The sequence below is a fragment of the Odocoileus virginianus genome, chromosome 3 (assembly GCF_023699985.2).
Source record: "Odocoileus virginianus isolate 20LAN1187 ecotype Illinois chromosome 3, Ovbor_1.2, whole genome shotgun sequence".
Classification (NCBI taxonomy): Eukaryota; Metazoa; Chordata; class Mammalia; order Artiodactyla; family Cervidae; genus Odocoileus; species Odocoileus virginianus.
Genome location: NC_069676.1, coordinates 88,236,079 through 88,258,085, shown reverse-complemented (window position 1 = coordinate 88,258,085; position 22,007 = coordinate 88,236,079). Strand labels below are relative to the sequence as shown.

The 22,007-nt window shown below is 40.9% G+C and overlaps 1 protein-coding gene across 1 annotated transcript in view; it reads left to right on the top strand.

Annotated features, from left to right (window-relative positions):
- KIAA0825 (KIAA0825 ortholog) overlaps positions 1-22,007 on the top strand; it is a 416,094-nt gene that overhangs the window by 1,347 nt on the left and 392,740 nt on the right.

Below are 22,007 nucleotides of genomic sequence, written 5' to 3'. Positions count from 1 at the left end.
GTGTTTTGGAGAAGGAAATGGCAGCCCACTCCAGTATTCTTGCCTGGGAAATCCCATGGACGGAGAAGCCTGGGAAGCTATGGTCCATGGGGTCGCAAAGAGTTGGACATGACTGAGTGACTTCACTTCCCTTCCCTTCACCTTGTTTTTATGTAACAACTAGTTGTCAGATAGGCAGTGTTTTGTTTTTTTTTTAATCATTGCTCTTGACTTGTGACCTCTTTTCAAATTAATATAGCCAGCCACTAACATTAGCCACAAATAGCTGCTATCTGCCAGGTATTTTACATTTATAATTTTATTTAAACTTTTAACAGTTCTACAAGGAAAATTGTATTATCCCCATTTTGCAAACATTTTATACTGAGACTCAGATGTTCTTACAAGTTATACAATTAAAGGGCAGTTGAGATTTGAACCCAGTTTCCCTGACTCCAAACTTGGGCTCTTTTTACTATGCTGTCTACTTCCTTTCATGAATGAAAAAATCATTCTTTTAACTCTCCAGTAAAATTGGATAGAATATCACATTCCAAAGTCAAATGGATAGCAAAACTTGAGTATAAGATATTTAAGGAGTTAAGGAATTAATTCCTTAATGTGTTAAGGATTAAGGAATGTGTTAGGGATTTAAAGAATCACTACAAAGAATTTTGATATATGAGTAATCCAAATTCTTTTTTTGTATTGATCCTTAGCCAGTTTTATCATCCTTACTCAAACGAATACAAGCAATCTAGAGACCACCAGTATATTAGTGACTGTAAGGCCAGTCTATCAACTATCTGTTTAGGCAGCTTCTATTTGTGTGTATAATATGTAGAAAGACAGAACATGAATAAATGAGCACAAATTCATAAAACTGAACTTTGTGATGCCCAGTAAGGAATTACTATTTACTGGCTGTTAGAAAACTATTCTTTTCCACTCATGTAACCCTCAGACAGATGGTGATTAGCATATATTTTTGAGTATGCTTAACTAAACCTGCCCTTTGCAATAGTCTACTGTATGTAAAGAATGAATAGCTTAATTGTCAAGGAATTTACTAAAATCTAATCGAAATGACCAGTACTAGAAATGACCTAGACCTTAATTCTAAAGAATAACTGGTTTTACAAAAAGACACAAGTATATGTGTACAGCTCATTTCAAACACTAATCTCCATTACATCGTATTGACTTCTCTGTGAATGATTATTTGTTTTGCACATCCCACAGGTAAATCTCAGTGTTTTTTTTCTGACCAAATTTCAGTGCTTATAAAAGTTGAGATTTTAATCTGTTTTGTTCATTTCATACTCAGCATCTGGCTTGTACTATGGGCTCAATAGATGTTTATTGAATGAACTTTTTAAAAGTTATTTATCCACAGAGAAGTGTTTGTACATGTATTTTTTTAAAGGGACTACGACATAAATAAATGCACACTTATTTATCATTACTCACTTTGACCCTGGAATGTAATGTCCACTCCACAGCCCATCCATGGAAGGCAATATGTTGTCCTGCAAAGAAGAGTGGAGAGTGAGCCAGGAGATAAGAGAACACCTAGTATTTGTTATTGCTTACTTTCTGCTGTGCAGTGTTACATTCAATTCTCACAGCACTGTAGGGCTTTATCATTCTTTTAGGATTGAGAAAACCAAGATAAGCTTTGTAAAGCTTCGTAGGTTCCACACAGTCATTAAGTGCCAGAGCTATGATTTGAACCAATGCTGAATCCAAGGACCATAGTATTAACCACTTCACTATACTGCCTCCAACTGGATTTTAATCCTGGTACTAACTAGGTCTAAACACAGGGAAATTTATTCCTCTGAGCATATCTCTCATCTATAAGGGTTGGATTAAATGACGTTTAAAGTCTTTTCTGGCTCAAAAATCCTCCCAAGTATTATCTGAATGTAGCCATTCTAACGTGCTAGAAAATTTTGAGTGGAGTTTTACATATAATGAATGTAAATTTATTATATTTTACATGTAAATTACATCATTTAATCCAACCCTTATATATTGGCAGATGTACAATCATGATTTTGTAATAGAAAGAATAAGACCAGAGTTAAAAATCTCAGGCATGTATTTGCTAGTTTATGACCCTGATAAGTCACTGATTCTTTGTGAGCTTAGGTTTTTGTTTTTTAACATAAAATGGATATAGAAGAATGCTTTCCAGATTGAGGTAGCTTTAAACACCCTGCCTGAGCCCAACACATGCCATTGTTCAGTCACGAAGTCATATCTGATTCTATGACTCTTGGACTGTAGCCCGCCAGGCTCCTCTGTCCGTGGGATTTCCCAGGCAAGAATACTGGAGTGGTTACCATTTCTTTGTCCACCAGATCTTCCTGACCCAGGCAACAAACCTGTGTCTCCTGCATTGACAGGTGTATTCTTTACCACTGAACCACCAGGGAAGCCCCACCTGACAGATGGTTGGCATTAAATATATATTGATTCTCTTCCCTTCCCCCCAATCTTTTTAAGGATAAAAGATTGGTGGATGTAAAAATATTTTACAGGTTAGCCAAAGGTGAAGAATCTTCAGTTATAGTCCACTAAGAAAGAGCAAGTTATACCTACAAATATCTATTGTATGACCAACAATTTACATACAATTAATGAACAACAAAACAATGGGGAACACAGAAAGGAAGTTTTGCTTTCAGTAGGACAGATGAGGAAAGCTTTTATTAAAAAAGGTAATCCTGAGTTTGGGCCTTAAAAGGATGGCAGTTTTGGCATTCGAGGATGCAAAGTTACCAGAAAAGATGAGTGAGTACGTATTAGATCTGTGGGATGGATTGAAGGCTAGTGATAAAAGGTGAAAAAGTTGAGTTCAGCGCAAGCTGTGGGTAACTGTGGTCCTGTTAAAGATGTTAGACTTTCCACAGTGAGCAATGGTTTTTGTGCATAACCAGGGCGGGGTGGAGGATAGGGTTGGCATTTGATTTCTTTTTTATGGAAATTATACCCATTTGTTATAGAAATGTAAGAGTGTAAGAGTATACAAATAAGCCAAAAAGAACAAAACAAAAACCAAAAAATTGCACATAATCCCATTCCAGACCCAGCCAAGCACCTACTTACTGAACACCAACTCCAGGCAAGTCCCCTCCTGGCTTGAGAGTACCTCTCTCCATCCTAGTGAACAGTGAGCTGTGACTGGCCACTCAGGTTGACCCAGAGGTACGAAAGGGCTCTTCGGGGTCACTTGGCCCAGCTTCTAGGCTTCCATCTTAAGGGGCTTACATGGGGACTGGTCCACAGACACACAGTTCTGCCTGGGTGAGGGTCTCTCTACAGCTGTATTGCTTTTAACAGTATGTTTGCCGGCACTGGCACTCAGGTGTGATGGCGGCAGGCTGCTGGGAGTGGGGGAGAAGGGTACCGTCTAGAGCTACGAGGTTTTCCCACCCCACTTTCCTGTATCCTCCCTGCCTCCTGTCCCTGATATCTGTGGTGGTGGTTTAGTGGCTAAGTCATGTCCGACTACTGTGACCCCATAGATTATAGCCTGCCAGGCCCTTCTGCCCATGAAACTCTCCAGGCAAGAGTACTGGAGTGGGTTGCCATTTCCTTCTCTAGGGGATCTTCCCGACTCAGGGATTGAACCCAGGTCTCCTGCATGGCAGGTAGATTCTTTACCTACTGAGCTATGCTGCTGCTGCTCTGAGGGAAGCCCAACCCTTATACCCAACTTTGAGCCTGGGTTTCCCCATCTGAAGTCACAAGGTGGACTGGGTAGGGGGACCCTGGGTTTCCCCTGCCCAGGAGTGGCTCCAGAACTCCTCCCCCGCCCCGGCCCTGATTCCCACCCATGGTGTGGTCATATCTGGATTTGCCTAGCTTTCCTGACCTGCCTGAGCCTGGGTCCTCCAAAATCACTCCTCTCTGCTCCACGTCCTTCCACAATGCCTTCTCTACAGAAACAGAAGAAAAAAAAACAAAGCAGACAAAACCAACCATCTCCCTTCCAGGGTCTGAATACGGTTGAGTCGCTGCCTGGCTGCTCAACATCCAAGTCAGGGCACTACTGCTAGGCTGAGTCCTTTTAAAGGAGGTAAAACACCAGTGTTTGGTCATTAGAAGTGGTGAGTTGCAGACTGCTGACTTACATGATCAGGTGACTCTAGTTAAGGGAAATTTTTGAGTGGTGAACTCAAAGGCTGCAGCTGAGTCAGGAAGCAAAAGCAAAAATCAGCATAATTTGATTAAGTTATATTAAAAAGCCTCGGAAAGTGGGCAGAGAATGCTGCTTTCCAGCCTCAGCTGCTAATGTGTTATTGGAGGCAGGTTTTTGAAACAGTGCTTCAGCTATTTCCCTGTAAATTTTGGTTAAAATAGAAATAGTTATAAGAGGCAGCTCAAGAAATATCTTTAATTGCTAGTGTTTTATCTATAATATATATTACACTTATGCACACACACTCATATAGAGAGAATGAACATATATTGCTGTTTAAATCATTTGGGGGATTCTTTGCTGAATAAAGTTCTCAAGACAGGTTGTCTAAGACTAAAAAAGGACACAGCTGTCATTTGATTATTTCGACAGATCAGTTTAATGTGAAACAGCTGAATTCAGAGAAGACCCGTGTGGGCTCAAACTTAGGAACTTACACAGGATGATCTTGAAAGAGTTACTTGAATTCTTTGGTTCCCAATTTCATCTGTAAAATGGTAGTTTCAACTTCATGGATTTATTAAATGTGATAATGTGTGAAAGCACATAGAGGCATCAGAAAAAATTTATTGGGGATCTGCCTACTTTTTTGTGTTATTTAATAAAATCTAATTGCTTTAAAATAAGGTCTGCAGCTCCGTGAAATTAAACAGACCGGGGTTCAGATCCCAGCTCTGTCACTAGTTGCATCATGCTGGGAGTTACTTTTCTACTCTCTTTGTTTCTTTATTTATAAAATGGGAATAGTAATAATGTCTTAATAGGGCTTTTGTGAAGACTAAATGAAATAATGATGCCTAGAGTTTAACATGGTGACAAGACAGATGCTTTGTTTGCTCAGATTCCCAGAGAAGCAGATACAAAGAAGCGAATAGATGTGCAGGAGATCTGAAGGGGAAACTGCCTGTGAAGGATAAAGGAGAGGGAGGGAGAGGAGTGGGGAAGTACCTTCAGGCCTCAGTAGAGGTCTGACAACCTGTGCAAGAGACAGGGAGAGAAGCAAGGAGGGTGAGAAGAACCTCAAAGCTCTGCACTGTCCTAAAAAAGCTTCACCAGGTCATGGGGAATCCAAGAGCAAAAGTCATCCCTTAGAGGAATCCTGTGTCGCCCCAGGACTCAGTATGTTTTGGTTACTAGCAAAAGTAATTCATGGTAGTCACATGCTGTAACTGATAAGTGTGTTTTAAATCTCAACTCTTTGAATTTTACTGCCTGTCCGCACCTCCCCTGAGAAAAGTACAGTCCCCGCTGCCTAGCGCTGACATTAACATTGGAGGCACATGTTCTTAGACTAACGACTCCTTATATCTTATGATACAGTTTTGTTTGCCAAAGTACCATTGAGGAATCAATAGATCTGTTCCAAATTACAACTGAAAAGTGTTAACATTAGCTAAGCAACTGATTTTTTGACATCAGGTGATTAAACACAAACTATCTATATTTCTAAATTCAGATAGCCAATAAATGTAACAGTCTTAAAGAGCTGACTAATGTTACTCTCCATAGTGTGATATCAACCTCAACTTGAATGTTCATCTCCTTTCTTAGTGAAGGGAAGCAAAAAATATATGACCCCAAAATATGCCCCTTTGGCATTTGGAGTGTTTTGAACCAGACGCAATCGAGATCCAGCAAAGTCAAGAAAGACTTTTATGTCTCCCTTAACTACCTAAAAGAATTTAGATAGGGAGTCTATACTGAACCAGGAGGTAGATGGGCTTTCCAGGGTCAAGCAACTGCAGATTCGTCCACTGTGGACTGATACTTCAAGACGAGAATAGCAGGACAGTTGAGACAGGAGGCTGAGCCTGCCCACACCACATATTCCTCATTCTGGAAGTGAGGAGACCTCCCCAGCTACACTCATGCAGAAAGGCTGCTTGCAGGTCGAAAGGGGAGTGATGCTAAGTGATGCCAGTACCTATGGGCCCTTTCAGTAGAATCTGTCTTGACTAAGAGATGTGTATGCACAGATGGGAGGATCCTGAGATGTAATAAGTATGGACTCTGAACCAGGCAAATCAAAACGATTGGCCAACCAAAACCAGAAGAAACGCCCAATAAAAGTAATCCAGGGCTTCTGTGGTGGTCTTGTGGTTAAGAATCCTCCTTGAAATGCAGGGTACACAGGTTCAATCCTTGGTCGGGGAAGATCACACATGCCGCAGAGCAGCCAAGCCCGTGCTCTGCAACTGTTGAGCCTGTGCTCCAGAGCCCAGGAGCCACAACTACGGAGCCCATCAGTTCAGTTCAGTCGCTCAGCCGTGTCCAACTCTTGGCGACCCCATGGACTGCAGCACTCCAGGTCTCCCAGTCCATCGCCACGCACTGCAGCTGCTGAAGGCCACGCCTGGAGGCAGTGCTTCTCAGCAAAAGAAGCCACTATAGTAAGCAGCCCACACACGCTGCACTAGAGGAGCGCCTGCTCCCTGCAACCAGAGAAAGCAGCAACAAAGACCCAGCACAGCCCAAAAAGTAAATGTAATTCAAACCGCCAGGAGGGCATCACTCAGCAACTCTGTCCACATGTGTCTGTCCACACATCCTGTGGTCTTTTTTTCCACCTGATAAATGCTCATTTCCCTACTTTGTGGGAATTAGGGCCGGGGCCTTGTCACTGACTACTGACCTACGGGAGTGGATTTGATGCTCTCACTGCGGGGACCTGACATCAGTCTCTGGCTGAAAACTGAAATCCTGCTTCAAGCAACTGGCTGAGAACATCCGAGATTAGTACCAGGAAAGAAAGGAGCTATTATTACCAGAGAGAATTTTTACCTGAATGACTGATATGTATGGCAGGGCAAATGACAGGTTACCAAATATCTGCTCTTAGTGTCCTGTGATTGGACCTCCTCACAGGATACTCCAGGCCCCAATCCCTCCTGGCTCAGAGTGACATATAAACTTCAACTGTCTGACTTGCCCTTGACTCTCATTGTCTTATGGCGCTCCCGCGTGTATGCTGTGAAATTTGTTTTCCTTCTGGTAATCTGCCCTGTGTCTACCTGTTCAGTTCCTCAGTCGTGGCCGACTCTCTGTGACCCTGTGGACTGTAACCCGCCAGGCTCCTCTGTCCATGGAGTTTTTCAGGCAAGAATATTGGGGTGGGTTGCCATTTCCTCCTCCAGGGGGGTCTTCACAACCCAGGGATCAAACACGTCTCCTGAATTGGCACGTGGATTCTTCACCACCTAACCACCTGGGAAGCTAATCTGCCTTGTTGTCATTTAGCCTCTCAGTCGTGTCTGACTCTTTGTGACTCCGGGGACTGCAGTACACCAGGCTTCACTGTCTCCAAGAGTTTGCTCAAACTCATATCTATTGAATTAGTGATGCTATCCAACCATCTCATCCTCTGTCACCCCATTTTCCTCTTGCCCTCAATCTTTCCCAGCATCAGCATCTCTTCCAAAGAGCTGGCTCTTCACATCAGGTGGCCAATTATTGGAGTTTCAACTTCAGCATCAGACTTCTAATGAATATTCAGGGTTAGTTTCCTTTAGGATTGACTGGCTTGATCTCCTTGCTGTCCAAGGAATTCTCAAGTTCTCCAGTACCACAATTCAAAAGCGTCAGTTCTTCCATGCTCAGCCTTCTTTATTGTCCAGCTCTCACATCTTTATATAACTACTGGAAAAACTGAAGCTTTGACTACACAGACCTTTGTTGGCAAAGTGATGTCTCTGCTTTTTAATATGCTCTCTAGGTTTGTGATAGTTTTCCTTCCAAGGGCCAAATGTCTTTGAATTTCGTGGCTGCCATCACTGTCTGCAGCAATTTTGGGGTCCAAGAAGATAAAATCTGTCACTGTTTCCATTTTTTCCTCTTCTGTTTGCCATGAAGTAATGGGACTGGATGCCATGATCTTCGTTTTTTGAATGTTGAGCTTTAAGCCAACTTTTTCACTCTCCTCTTTCACCTTATGAGGCTCTTTCCTCTTACTTTCTGCCATGACAGTGGTATCACCTGCATATCTGATGTTGTTGATACTTCTGGCAATCTTGATTCCAGCTTGTGATTCATCTAGCCTGGCATTTTACATGATATGCTCTGCATATAAGTTAAATAAGCAGGGTGACAATATACAGTCTTGACATACTCCTTTCCCAGTTTTGAACCAGTTCATTGTTCTGCATCCAGTCCTAAGTGTTCCTTCTTGACTTGCATACAGGTTTCTCAGGAGACAGGTAAGGTGGTCTGATATCCTCATCTCTTTAAAGAATTTTCCAGTTTGTTGTGGTCTACACAGTCAAAGGCATTTGTGTAGTCAATGAAGCATATGCTTTTCTGGAATTCCCTTGCTTTTTCTATGATCCTACAAATGTTGGCAATTTGATTTCTGATTCCTCTGCTTTTTCTAAATCTGGCTTGTTTCTCTGGAGGTTCTTGGTTCATGTACTGCTGCAGCTTTAAAGAATTTTGAGCATTATGTTGCTTAGCATGTGAAACGAGTGCAATTGCATGGTAGTTTAAACATTGTTTGGCATTACCCATTGAGATTGGAATGAAAACTGACGTTTTCTAATCCTGTGACCACTGCTGGTTTTACAAATTGAGTGACATATTGAGTGCAGCCCTTTAACCGCATCATCATTTAGAATTTGAAATAGTTCAGTTGGAATTCCATCACCTCCACTAGCTTTATTTGTAGTAATGCTTCCTAAGGCCCTCTTGACGTCACACTCCAGGATGTTTGACTCTAGGTGAGTGACCACACCATCATGGTTATCCAGGTCATTAAAGTCTTTTTTTTTTTTTTTTTTAATAGCTTTTATGTGTTCCTACTTCTGTAGTTTGATCTCTGAGTTGGGAAGATCCCCTGGAGAAGGGAATGGCTATGCACTCCAGTATTCTTGCCTGAAGAATTCTACGGACAAAGGAGCCTGGTGGGCTACAGTCCATATAAATCAGCCTGATGTTGATTTGATGAATGCATCTGCCAAAAGAACCTAGAAGATAGAGGAAAAATGTTTACTTCCACTTCTCAGGTGGCACAGTGGTAAAGAATCCACCTGTCTGTGCAGGAGACACAAGAGACTTGGGTTTGACTTCTGGGTCAGGAAGTTCCACTGGAGGAAGAAATGGCAACCTACCCCCATATTCTTGCTTGAAAAATTCCGTGGACAGAGGAGTCTGGCAGGCTACAGTCCATGGGGTCACAAAGAGTTGGGCAGGACCGAGTGCATACGCGTGCACACATACACGTATGCATACATATCACCAGAGGTATCTCTTTGGTCAAACAGATCAAAGTATTATGTTTTTATCTGTCTCCATCCCCTTACCTCCTTCCTCTTTCTTGTTTTTAATGAGGAAATGTAGCCATCAATCAGTTCTGCACTCTGTACGTGACAGGTCATGACCCATTAATTGGTGAATACTAGTCTACAGTTTTGTTTCATTTATGTGTGGCTTTAGGATTTAGGTATTAAGTGTGTTTGTTACTGTGAATCAAAGGATTCAAATTTTAAAAGCAACGGGCTTAATCTAACTTTCTTATCTTTACAGGAGGAAATGAGGATTAAAGAGGTGATTTAGCCTGCCCAGATAACTCGGGAAACATGTGACTTGAACTAGGAAGCTAGGTCTTAAGAATCTAAATTTAGGGTTTTTTTGTATTACGCATCCAGGAAAAGACTTTTTGCGTACACTACTTAGGCCACATGATTACTCTGTTTTCCAGTTGGTTGGTATGATAGTCCTTTTCTGTCACTCTCATTATTTCTTTGCTAAGATTTATTGAGAAGAGCTTTTCCCTGACTGTGGCCATTGAGTGTCAGGGAGGATGAATAGCTGCAGTTGTTTTTCAGCAGTCAGCAGGCATGCCCCATCTCCTGAATTTACTGTTTATTTCCCCTACGGGAAACAGCTAATTTTAACAGTTTAAATGTAGGGTTTCCCTAATTTACACTGAGGAGTGAAGGGAGTTCTTTTTGAGGAGTATTGTATCGGCAAAGCCTGAATTTTTACTAATAACTAGTGAATATTTTTCTTACTTCATTGTCATGACATCGTTTACCCATTTTCTTACCTTTTTAGACTTCACCAAATACTGTCATTTTTAAATTATAAGTTTTGTCCATAATCATGTGATAATTTATTCCTATATAATTAAAAAAATATATATATATATCATTCTTTCCTTTTCTAGCAAATATTCATTCTGAAAGGGAGCAGAATAGGCTGACACAAAATGTGCTACTGTGGCATGTGAATTGTTTTGAGCTGAAGGTAGTTAAGAATCAACAGACTCAGGAGAAACTTTTACCTCTTCCTTTAACTTCCTAAAAGTATTTAGATCCAGGACCAGTTCCAGAAAGAGAACTACTACCACAGATAACTTTTTTTTTTTTCATTTATTTTTATTAGTTGGAGGCTAATTACTTTACAATATTGTAGTGGGTTTTGTCATACATTGACATGAATCAGCCATGGATTTACATGTGTTCCCCATCCCGATCCCACCCCCCCCACCTCCCTCTCCACCGGATCCCTCTGGGTCTTCCCAGTGCACCAGGCCCTGAGCACTTGTCATCCAACCTGGTCTGATGATCTGTTTCACTATAGATAATATACATGTTTTGATGCTGTTCTCTTGAAACATCCCACCCTCGCCTTCTCCCACAGAGTCCAAAAGTCTGTTCTGTACATCTGTGTCTCTTTTTCTGTTTTGCATATAGGGTTATCATTAGCATCTTTCTAAATTCCATATATATGTGTTAGTATACTGTATTGGTGCTTATCTTTCTGGCTTACTTCATTCTGTATAATGGGCTCCAGTTTCATCCATCTCATTAGAACTGATTCAAATGAATTCTTTTTAATGGCTGAGTAATATTCCATGGTGTATATGTACCACAGCTTCCTCATCCATTCGTCTGCTGATGGTCATCTAGGTTGCTTCCATGTCCTGGCTATCATAAACAGTGCTGCGATGAACATTGGGGTGCACGTGTCTCTTTCAGATCTGGTTTCCTCGGTGTGTATGCCCAGAAGTGGGATTGCTGGGTCATATGGCAATTCTATTTCCAGTTTTTTAAGAAATCTCCACACTCTTCTCCATAGCGGCTGCACTAATTTGCATTCCCACCAACAGTGTAAGAGGGTTCCCTTTTCTCCACACCCTCTCCACCACTTATTGCTTGTAGACTTTTGGCTAGCAGCCATCCTGACTGGCGTGTAATGGTATCTCATTGTGGTTTTGATTTGCATTTCTCTGATAATGAGTGATGTTGAGCATCTTTTCATGTGTTTGTTAGCCATCTGTATGTCTTCTTTGGAGAAATGTCTGTTTAGTTCTTTGGCCCATTTTTTGATTGGGTCATTTATTTTTCTGGAGTTGAGCTGGAGGAGTTGCTTGTATATTTTTGAGATTAATCCTTTGTCTGTTGCTTCATTTGCTATTATTTTCTCCCATTCTGAAGGCTGTCTTTTCACCTTGCTTATAGTTTCCTTTGTTGTGCAAAAGCTTTTAAGTTTCATTAGGTCCCATTTGTTTATCTTTGCTTTTATTTCCAGTATTCTGGGAGGTGAGGCATAGAGGATCCTGCTGTGATTCATGTCAGAGAGTGTTTTGCCTATGTTCTTCTCTAGGAGTTTTATAGTTTCTGGTCTTACATTTAGATCTTTAATCCATTTTGAGTTTATTTTTGTGTATGGTGTTAGAAAGTGTTCTAGTTTCATTCTTTTACAGGTGGTTGACCAGTTTTCCCAGCACCACTTGTTAAAGAGGTTGTCTTTTTTCCATTGTATATCCTTGCCTCCTTTGTCTAAGGTAAGGTGTCCATAGGTTCGTGGATTTATCTCTGGGCTTTCTATTCTGTTCCATTGATCTATATTTCTGTCTTTGTGCCAGTACCATACTGTCTTGATGACTGTGGCTTTGTAGTATAGTCTGAAGTCAGGCAGGTTGATTCCTCCAGTTTCATTCTTCTTTCTCAAGATTGCTTTGGCTATTCGAGGTTTTTTGTATTTCCATACAAATTGTGAAATTATTTGTTCTAGTTCTGTGAAAAATACCGTTGGTAGCTTGATAGGGATTGCATTGAATCTATAGATTGCTTTGGGTAGTATAGCCATTTTGAAAATATTGATTCTTCCAATCCATGAACACGGTATGTTTCTCCATCTGTTTGTGTCCTCTTTGATTTCTTTCACCAGTGTTTTATGGTTTTCTATATATAGGTCTTTTGTTTCTTTAGGTACTTTCCAAAATTCACAAATAACTTCTATCTGAATGGTCTATCACGGTGGCAAGGCAGATGCTCTTATCCACTTGTGAATTACCCTCCTCCCTTTCGAAGCTCCAGGCCCTTGGCTCAGTATGGCATATAAACTTCAACTTCCTGACTTGCCCTTGGGACTTAGATTTTTATGGAGTTGCTGTGCAGCCTACAAAATTAAAATTTTCTCCTGTTAATCTGGCTTCAATTTAATTATTAGACCAGCCAAAAAAACCTAAACAGAAGAAGGGAAAGGTTTTTTACCCCTGCAATATCTGCCGCAAGAATGTCTATGGGAGATTTCACTTCTCCCTGTGGATAGTTTAGTCCTGTGCTCTTTGGAGATTTGACTGGGAGAGAGTTTGTGAATGGAGTCCTCCTCCTAGGCTCTGGTTCCCTGTTGCCTTATGTACCCTGTTATTGTTGAGGCTGTCTATGCTCATTCTCTTTTTAATTTATTTTCATCGGAGGATAGTTCCTTTACAGTATTGTGGTGGCTTTTGCCATACATCGACATGAATCAGCCAGGGGTTCACATGTGTCCCCCCAACCAGAACCCTCCCCCCACCTCGCTCCCTACCCCCATCCTCCAGAGTTGTCCCAGAGCATCGGCTTTTAGTGTCCTGCTTTATGCTTCAAACTTGCACTGGTCATCTATTTCACCTATGGTAATATACATGTTTCAGTGTTATTCCTTCAAATCATCCCACCCTCACCTTCTCCCACATGGTCCAAAAGTCTGTTCTTTACGCTTGTGTCTCTTTTGCTGCCTTGCATATAGGATATCATTACCATCTTTCTAAACTCCATATATATATGTTAATACACTGTGTTGGTGTTTCTCTTTCTGATGTATTTTACTCTATATAATAGGCTCCAGTTTCATCCATCTCATTAAAACTGACTCAAATGTGTTCCTTTTTATAGCTGAGTAATACTCCATTGTGTGTATGTACCACAACTTCCTTATCCATTCATCTGCTGATGGGCATCTAGGTTGCTTCCACATCCTGGCTATGGTAAACAGTGCTGCAGTGAACATTGGGGTACATATGTCTCTTTCAGATCTGGGTTCCTCGGTGTGTTTGCCCAGCAGTGGGATTGCTGGGTCGTATGTGTGCTCATTCTTTTGGTTAGCTTTACCTGGCATGATCTTTCTCTGACCTTGTCATTTACTCTGACTCAGCAGTTCTCAGACTTTTGGTTTCAGGAGTCCTTTTACACTGTTAAAAATTACTGATGACATCAAAGAGTTTCTATGTATGTAATTATACCTTAATATTTATTATGTTATAAATTAAAATGGAGTATTTTAAGAAATGATTATTTCAATAATAAAGTCAGTACATGTTAATGTAAATGACATTAAAAATAACTATTTTTCAAAACAAAAATGATAGTGGAGCTGTGGCAATCTCTTTAATATCTGACTTCATAGAATAGTACTGAAATCTCAGATCTGCTTCTGTATTCGTTCTCTTGTGATATGTTGATTTGGGTGAAGTGAGTAAACAAAATCTAACCTTATACAGATGTAGCTGGGAAAAAAGGAGTGTTTAATGGTCTTTTGAGATAACAGTGAATATTTTCTCTGATCTTACACCAAAGCTTGACAAGTGGTAGTGAAACTCTGCACCTCAGATTGGGACTTGAATCAACAGTCTTTGAATTAGAATCACTCACCTGGTGTCTGGACTTCTTGAGGGTCAGATTCTTTGTGTCTTGTTGTTCGGTTGCTCCGTCCTGTCTGATTCTTTGTGACCCCATGGACTGCAGCACCCCACCTTCCCTGTTTATCATCATCTCCTGGAGTTGTGTGTCTTAGCGCAGAAGGAATTATGTGAGAGGCAAAGTGATAGGCAAGAAGTAGATTTATTAATTTTGAATGCTTGTGCGAGCAAGCAAGGGGCTCTGGCCCAAGAATCATCTTCTTCCTTATTCTTGAGTAGATGTCAGGCTTAAACCACTAGCTCCTCCTTTGTATCTGCAGGAAAGTGTGTGATCCTAGGACTGTCAAAGTACTTGTTCAAATCAGTAGAAAGGTGGTAACATTTCTTCTTGCACCTGATTACCTGGGGCCTATCTCGTGCTTTTATTTATGGCTTCACAAATAAGCAAGCCTGCTTTGTTCCTTGACCTTTGATAGCTTTTTGAAGCAGTCATTAACTTACGGTGGTCTCCCAAAGTTCCCTAAGTTTCCCTCACTATCTATAATCCTCTACTGAGACTTCTACAACTGCCTGTGTTAACCATCCTATTCTTCCTCTATCAGTAGTTTCTTAAAGTTTAATTGCAATGTAGAATCTGAAATCATGTCAGTGAAACTTTTATACTCTTACTTTAAAATGCCTTGGTCTGTCTTGCACTTTGAATGAATCTTTTACAAACACAGGCTTTTGTTCCATAATACATTGGCCATGTGGAAAGTACTGATTCATTGAGGTATGCTTGACTTCCAAATCGTTATGTACTTCATATGCTGATACCGAGCAGGGCCCTGTAGTGCTTCTAGGCAAAAGCACTTTTGTGTCCCCTGTTTTTCTGATTATAGGAAACAGCCTTCATTCAGCCTCCATGACCTACCCTGAGTTCCAGTGGGCAGATTCAGGCAGTGTTAATTAGGAAAAGGAGCGATGTGAGACCAGGGAGAAAGAAACGGTCAAGAGCAGCCCTGGGGCAAGCTCCTATTTCCCCATCAGCGGATACACACAGCAATATCTTTGAGATGTTTTGCAGATACTGAACCCCCCTCCAGTGGGAGAAGTTAACGATAAGTGATGCTATGCCACCCACAGCATGTAGACTACCATCCATTTGGACCTGGAGTTTGATGATGTTGATTCCTATTCGCCTCAACACCTACCCATGAGAAGACTGTGCATGAGCTGATCACTCCCTCTTTGAACAATTACTGTAAAACTTCTCACTGTCTTGGCATTAGCCCACTGTGGCCTCCATTGCCCGGCAAAGTAATAAAGCTTTCCTTTTATACCTCATCCAAAACTCTTTGTCTCTGAGATTTTATTCAGCTCCAGTGTCTGGAGAAGCTAAGCTTTCTGTATCCATGTGCTACACTCCATGGGGTCGAAAAGAGTCGGACACAATTGAATGACTGAACTGAACTATACAATTTCAACAAAATCCCAGTTGTTAGTATCACTAGCAATCTCTTCAGGAAAATCATACAATATTGCAAAACTGTCCAACTGAGAGTTTAAAATTTTCCAGGATTTTGTTTTTGCTTTGAAAATTCTTATTTTATCCTTGGCAACAAATGTGTGTGTGTTAGTCTCTCATCGTTTCTGACTCTTTGCGACCCCATGGACTGTAGCCTGCCAAGCTCCTCCGTCCATGGAATTCAATGGCAACAAATGCCACATAATACTTTTCTTGAAATGACAGCTCAGTTTGATTAATTTTGAGAAAATGTGTGGTGTATTCAAAGATTGATGAATGAAATTACTAATTTTTAGTACCTCATCAAGGACATTATTAAGACATTATTTTTTTACTCTGTGATGGTGAAAAATTTGACTATAGTGTTGAGCAGGATAATGGCCCTCTAGAAATGCCTACATTATAATCCCTAGAACCTGCAAATAGCAAAGGGGACTTAAAGTTGCTAATCAGTTTACTTTAAAATAGCAAGATTATCAAATCAGTAGCAAATTGGTACAGTGTAATCACAACTGTTCTCAAAAGTGAAAGAACAATAGCAAAAGTGAAAGTCTTGGTCGCTTCAGTTGTGTCTGACTCTTTGCAACCCCGTGGACTGTAGCCCACCAGACTCCTCCGTCCATGAGATTCTCCAGGCAAGAATACTGGAGTCGGTAGTCATTCTCTTCTCCAGGTAATCCTCCCAACCCAGGGACTGAACCCAGGTCTTTTGCATTGTAGGCGAATTCTTTACTGTCTGAGCAACCAGGGAAGCCCTAAAAGAAGGAGGCCAAAGAGTAATTCAGAGTGATGAAATATGAAAAGTACTCATATATCTACTAGAAAATGGGGAAAGTGGGCCACCAGCTGAGGAATGAGAGCAGCCTTTAGAAGCTAGAAAAATGTGAGGAAACAGGGGAGTCTTCAGAGCCCCCAGAAGGGAATGCAGCTTTGCTGACCATGTGGTTTTAGCCTAGTGATACCCTCAAATGGTCTTCAACCTGGAAAAGTATAAGATAGTAACTTTGTGGGGTTTTGAAACAATAAATCTGTGGTAACTTACTACAGTAGAAACAGAAAGCCAGTACAGCTAATACAACTTGGGGGTTATGAGTTGTGTTTAGGCGTGGCTGCTTTGGCATTTAGTACAAATGTCAATGTGGTGAAATGGTTTATAATGTCATGTTACTATGAAAATAGTTTTTATCTTATAAACCCTTTGGAAGAATATTGGGTCCCCACCAGGGATCTGTATACCATGCTTAGGAACCTCTTATTTAACTTTTTCTCTTGTACTTTCTGCATATCAACTGCTAAGCTATAGGTACTTTGTGTAGTTGCTTAGTTGCTCAGTTGTGTCCAACTCTGCAACCCAATGGACTGCAGAGGTAACCTGCCAGGCTACCTCTGTCCATGGGATCCTCCTGGCATTGAATACTGCAGTGGGTTGCCATTTCCTCCCCCAAAGGATCTTCCTGACCTAGGGATTGAACCTGTGTCTCCGTCATCTCCTGTATTGCAGGCAGATTCTTTATTGCTGGGGCTTCCCTGGTGGCTAAGATGATAAATCGTCTGCCTGCAATGCGGGACACCCGGGTTCGATCCCTGGGTCGGGAAGATCCTCTGGAGAAGGAAATGGCAACCCACTCCAGTACTCTTGCCTGGAAAATCCCATGGACAGAGGAGCGTGGTAGGCTATAGTCCATGGGGTCGCAGAGAGTAGGACACAACTGAGTGACTTCACTTCTCTTTCCTTATTGCTGAGACACTTGGGAAGCCCAGGCTGGGTGCTAGGATGCAAAAATAAAGAAAGCACAGTTTCTGTCTTAAGAGGCTTATAGTCGAGTGGTTGAGTTGTTGTTTAGTCACTAAATCATGTCCAACTCCTTTGCAACCCATGGATTGTTGCCCTCCAGACTCCTTTCTCTGTCCATGTGATTTTCCAGGCAAGAATACTGGAGCGGGTTGCCATTTCCTTCTCCAGGGGATCTTCCTAACACAGGGATCAAATCTGTGCCTCCTGCACTGACAGGTAAATTCTTTACCACTGTGGTAAATTCTTTACCACTCTGCCACCAGTGAAGCCCCCAGTGGTTGAGAGAGGTAAGGAAATCAATGATTGCAGAGTACAGAATGATAGCTGCCCTCACTGATGTACTCAAGTGAGGGGAAGAGACCTAATTCTAGTCTTCAGATGCTTCTGTCTAGTGAGAGAGATCACAAGAATAATTACAAAATGCAAGGGAAAATACCCTATGAGAAGGGTGGAGGAGGGACCTTTACAATCTCATTAGCAGCATATAATGGGCTGTTTTTCTACATTCTCTCCAATTCATGTTACTGTCTGTCTTTTGATTTCAGCTGTTCTACTGAGCTATGAAGTGGTACCTCTTGTGGTCCCAATTTATGTTTATCTAATAATTAATGATGCTTAGCATCATTTTTTGTACTTACTGGACATATGTCTATCTCTTTTGGACATGTCTATTCAAATCCTTTGTCATTTTCAAAGTGAATTGCTTGTCATTTTATTCTTAAGCTATAGTAGTTCTTTATAGATTCTGGGATACTATCTCTTTATCAGATATTTGATTTGCTAATATTTTCTCCCACTCTGTAGGTTGTCTTTTCACTTTATTGATCTTGTCGTTTGAAGCACAGATATTTTTGATTTTACACCCATGATTTCCTCTAAAAATTGTACATATGTTTAGGTCTTTGATTGATTTTGAGTTAATTTTTGTATATCTTTTGATGAATTTGACTTCGCTGTTTTACATGTTGGCATTGTTGTCTCAGCAATTTTTCTTGAAAAGACTAATCTTTTTCTATTGAGTTTTCTTGAAATCCTCGTCAAAAATCAATTAAACATTCTATGGATTGATTTTTGGACTCTTGGTTCTCTTCCATTGATTACATCTCTCTTTATGCTTATCCTATCACACAATCTTGATTACTGTAGCTCTGTAATAAGTTTAGAAGGTCGGAAATGTCAGTTCTCTGACTTCATTCTTCTTTTTCAAGATTTTTTTGGCTGTCCCTTGTATATCCAGCATGAATTTTATGATCAGTTTGTTAGTATCTGCAAAATAGGCAGCTGGCATTTTGATAGAGATTGCACTGAATCTGTACATTTGGGAAGTATTGGCAGTTTAATAATATTAAATTTTTCAATCCATAAACAATGGACCTTTCATGTACTTAAATCTAATCCAGTCCCTTCCAGTGATGTTTCACACTTTTCAGTGGATAGGTCTTGCACTTCTTTAGTTAACTGTTTTTCCTAAATATTTTTTTTCTGTTTCTTTCCTAATTTCAAAATTGTTAAGTGCTAGCATATAAAAATATAATTTGTTTCTGTTTGTTAATCTTGTGCAACCTTTGTTGAATATCTTTATTAGCTTCGGTATTTTTGGGGTTTTTTTTAAAGGTTTTATTTTAACTTATTTTTGGCTGTACTGGGTCTTCGTCTCTGTGTGAGAGCTTTCTGTAGTTGCACCAAGTGGGGACTGTTCGCTAATTGCAGTGCATGGGCTTCTCATTGTGGTGGCTTCCCTTCTTGGAGAGCACTAGCTCTAGTGCGTGTGGGTTTCATTAGTTGAGGTGCACAGGCTTAGTTGCACCAAGGCGTGTGGAATCTCCCTGGACCAGGGATCGAATCCATGTCCCCTGCATGGACAGGTGGATTCTTAGCCACTGGACCACCAGGGAAGTACCTTGGGTTGGTTTTAGAATTTCTTACAATTTCTTACATACAAAATCATGTCTTCTCTAAGTAGAGATAATCCTTCTTTCCAGTCTGGATACCTTTTATTTACTTTTCTTACCTAATTATCCTGGTTAGAACCTCTAGCGCAATCAGTGTTAAATAGAAGTGGTAAAAAATGGGCACACTTGTATTGTTCCTGATTTTCAGGGCAGAGCTTTCAGTGTTTCCCCATTAAGTATGAAGTTAGCTGTGGGGTTTTTGTTGATGTCTTTTATCAAATTGAAGAAATTCCCTTCTACTCCTAATTTGTTGAATGTTTTTTATCATGAAAAAGTGTTGGATTTTGACACATTCTTCTCTGTATCTATTTTAGGTCACCATGTAGTTTTTGTCCTATATTCTATTAGTGAGGTATATTACATTGGTTCATTTTCCAGTGTGTTACTTCAACCTTACATTCCTGGGACAACTGCCACTTCAGTTCAGTTCAGTTGCTCAGTTGTGTCCAGCTCTTAGTGACCTCATGGACTGCAGCACGCCAGGTTTCCCTGTCCATCACCAACTCCCAGATCTTACACAAACTCATGTCCATTGAGTTGGTGATGCCATGCAACCATCTCATCCTCTGTCGTCCCCTTCTCCTCCTGCCTTCAATCTTTCCCAGTATCAGGGTCTTTTCCAATTAGTCAGTTCTTCACATTAGGTGGCCAAAATCTTGGAGTTTCAGCTTCAGCATTAGTCCTTCCAATGAATATTCAGGACTGATTTCTTTTAGGATGGACTAGTTGGATCTCCTTGTAGTCCAAGGGACTCTCAAGAGATTTCTCTGACACCAGAGTTCAAAAGCATCAATTCTTTGGCGCTCAGCTTTCTTTATGGTCCAACTCTCATATCCATACATGACTACTGGAAAAACCATAGCTTTGACTAGATGGACATTTGTTGGCAAAGTAATGTCTCTGCTTTGTAATATGCTGTCTGGGTTGGTCATAACTTTTCTTCCAAGGAGCAAGTGTCTTTTAATTTCATGGCTGCAGTCACCATCTGCAGTGATTTTGGAGCCCCCAAAAATAGTCAGTCACTGTTTCCACTGTTTCCCCATCTACTTGCCATGAAGTGATGGGACCAGATGCCATGATCTTAGTTTTCTGAATGTTGAGTTTTAAGCCAACTTTTTCACTCTCCTCTTTCACTTTCATCAAGAGGCTCTTTATTTTTCTTTGCTTTCTGCTATAAGTGTGGTGTCATCTGCATATGAGAGGTTATTGATATTTCTTCTGGCAATCTTGATTCCAGCTTGTGCTTCATCCAGTCAAGGATTTCTCATGATGTAGTCTGCATATAAGTTAAATAAGCAGAGTGACAATATACAGCCTTAACGTTATCCTTTCCTGATTTGGAACCAGTCTGTTCCGTGTCCAGTTCTAACTGTTGCTTCTTGACCTGCATACAGATTTCTCAGGAGGCAGGTCAGGTGGTCTGGTATTCCCATCTCTTGAAGAATTTTCCACAGTTTGTTGTGATCTACACAGTCAGGGGCTTTGGGGTAGTCAATAAAGCAGAAGTAGATGTTTTCTGGAACTTTCTTGCTTTTTCAATGATCCACTGGATGTTGGCAATTTGATCTCTGGTTCTTCTGCCTTTTCTAAATCCAGCTTGACCATCTGGAAGTTCACAGCACACATACTGTTGAAGCCTGGCTTGGATAATTTTGAGCCTTACTTTGCTGGTGGGTGAGATGAGTGCAATCGTGTTTTTGATCATTCTTTGGCATTGCCTTTCTTTGAGATTGGATTGAAAGCTGAGCTTTTCCAGTCTTGTGGCCACTCAAGAGTTTTCCAAATCTGCTGGTGTATTGAGTGCAGCACTTTCATGGCATTATCTTTTAGGATTTGAAATAGCTCAACTGGAATTCTATCACCTCCACTAGCTTTATTCGTAGTGATGCTTCCCACTGACTTTGCATTCCAGGATGTCTGGCTCTAGGTGAGTGATCACACCATTGTTATTATTTGGGTCATGATGATCTTTTGTGTATTCTTGCCACCTCTTCTTAATCTCTTCTGCTTCTGTTAGGTACATACTATTTCTGTCCTTTATTGTGCTCATCTTTGCATGAAACATTCCCTTGATATCTGTTAATTTTCTTGAAGAGATCACTGCTGCTGCTGCTGCTGCTGCTAAGTCACTTCAGTCGTGTCCAACTCTGTGCCACCCCATAGATGGCAGCCCACCAGGCTTCTCCGTCTCTGGGATTCTCCAGGCAAAAATACTGGAGTGGGTTGCCATTTCCATCTCCAGCCTTTCCCACTCTGTTGTTTTCCTCTATTTCTTTGCATTGATCACTGAGGAAGACTTGCTTATCTCTCCTTGCTGTCCTTTGGAACTCTGCATTCAAATGGGAATTATCTTTCCTCTTTTCCTTTGCCTTTCACTTCTCTTCTTTTCCTAGCTATTTGCAACACCTCCTCAGACAACCATTTTGCCTTTTTGCATTTCTTTTTCTTGGGGATGGTCTTGATCACTGCTTCCTGTACAATGTCATGAACTACCGTCCATAGTTCTTCAGGCAGTCTGTCTATCAGATCTAATCCCTTGAATTTTCTCACTTCTACTGTATAATCATAAGGGATTTGATTTAGGTGATACCTGAATGGTCTAGTGGTTTTCCCCACTTTCTTCTATTTCAGTCTGAAATTTGGCAATTTGGCAATAAGGATTTCAT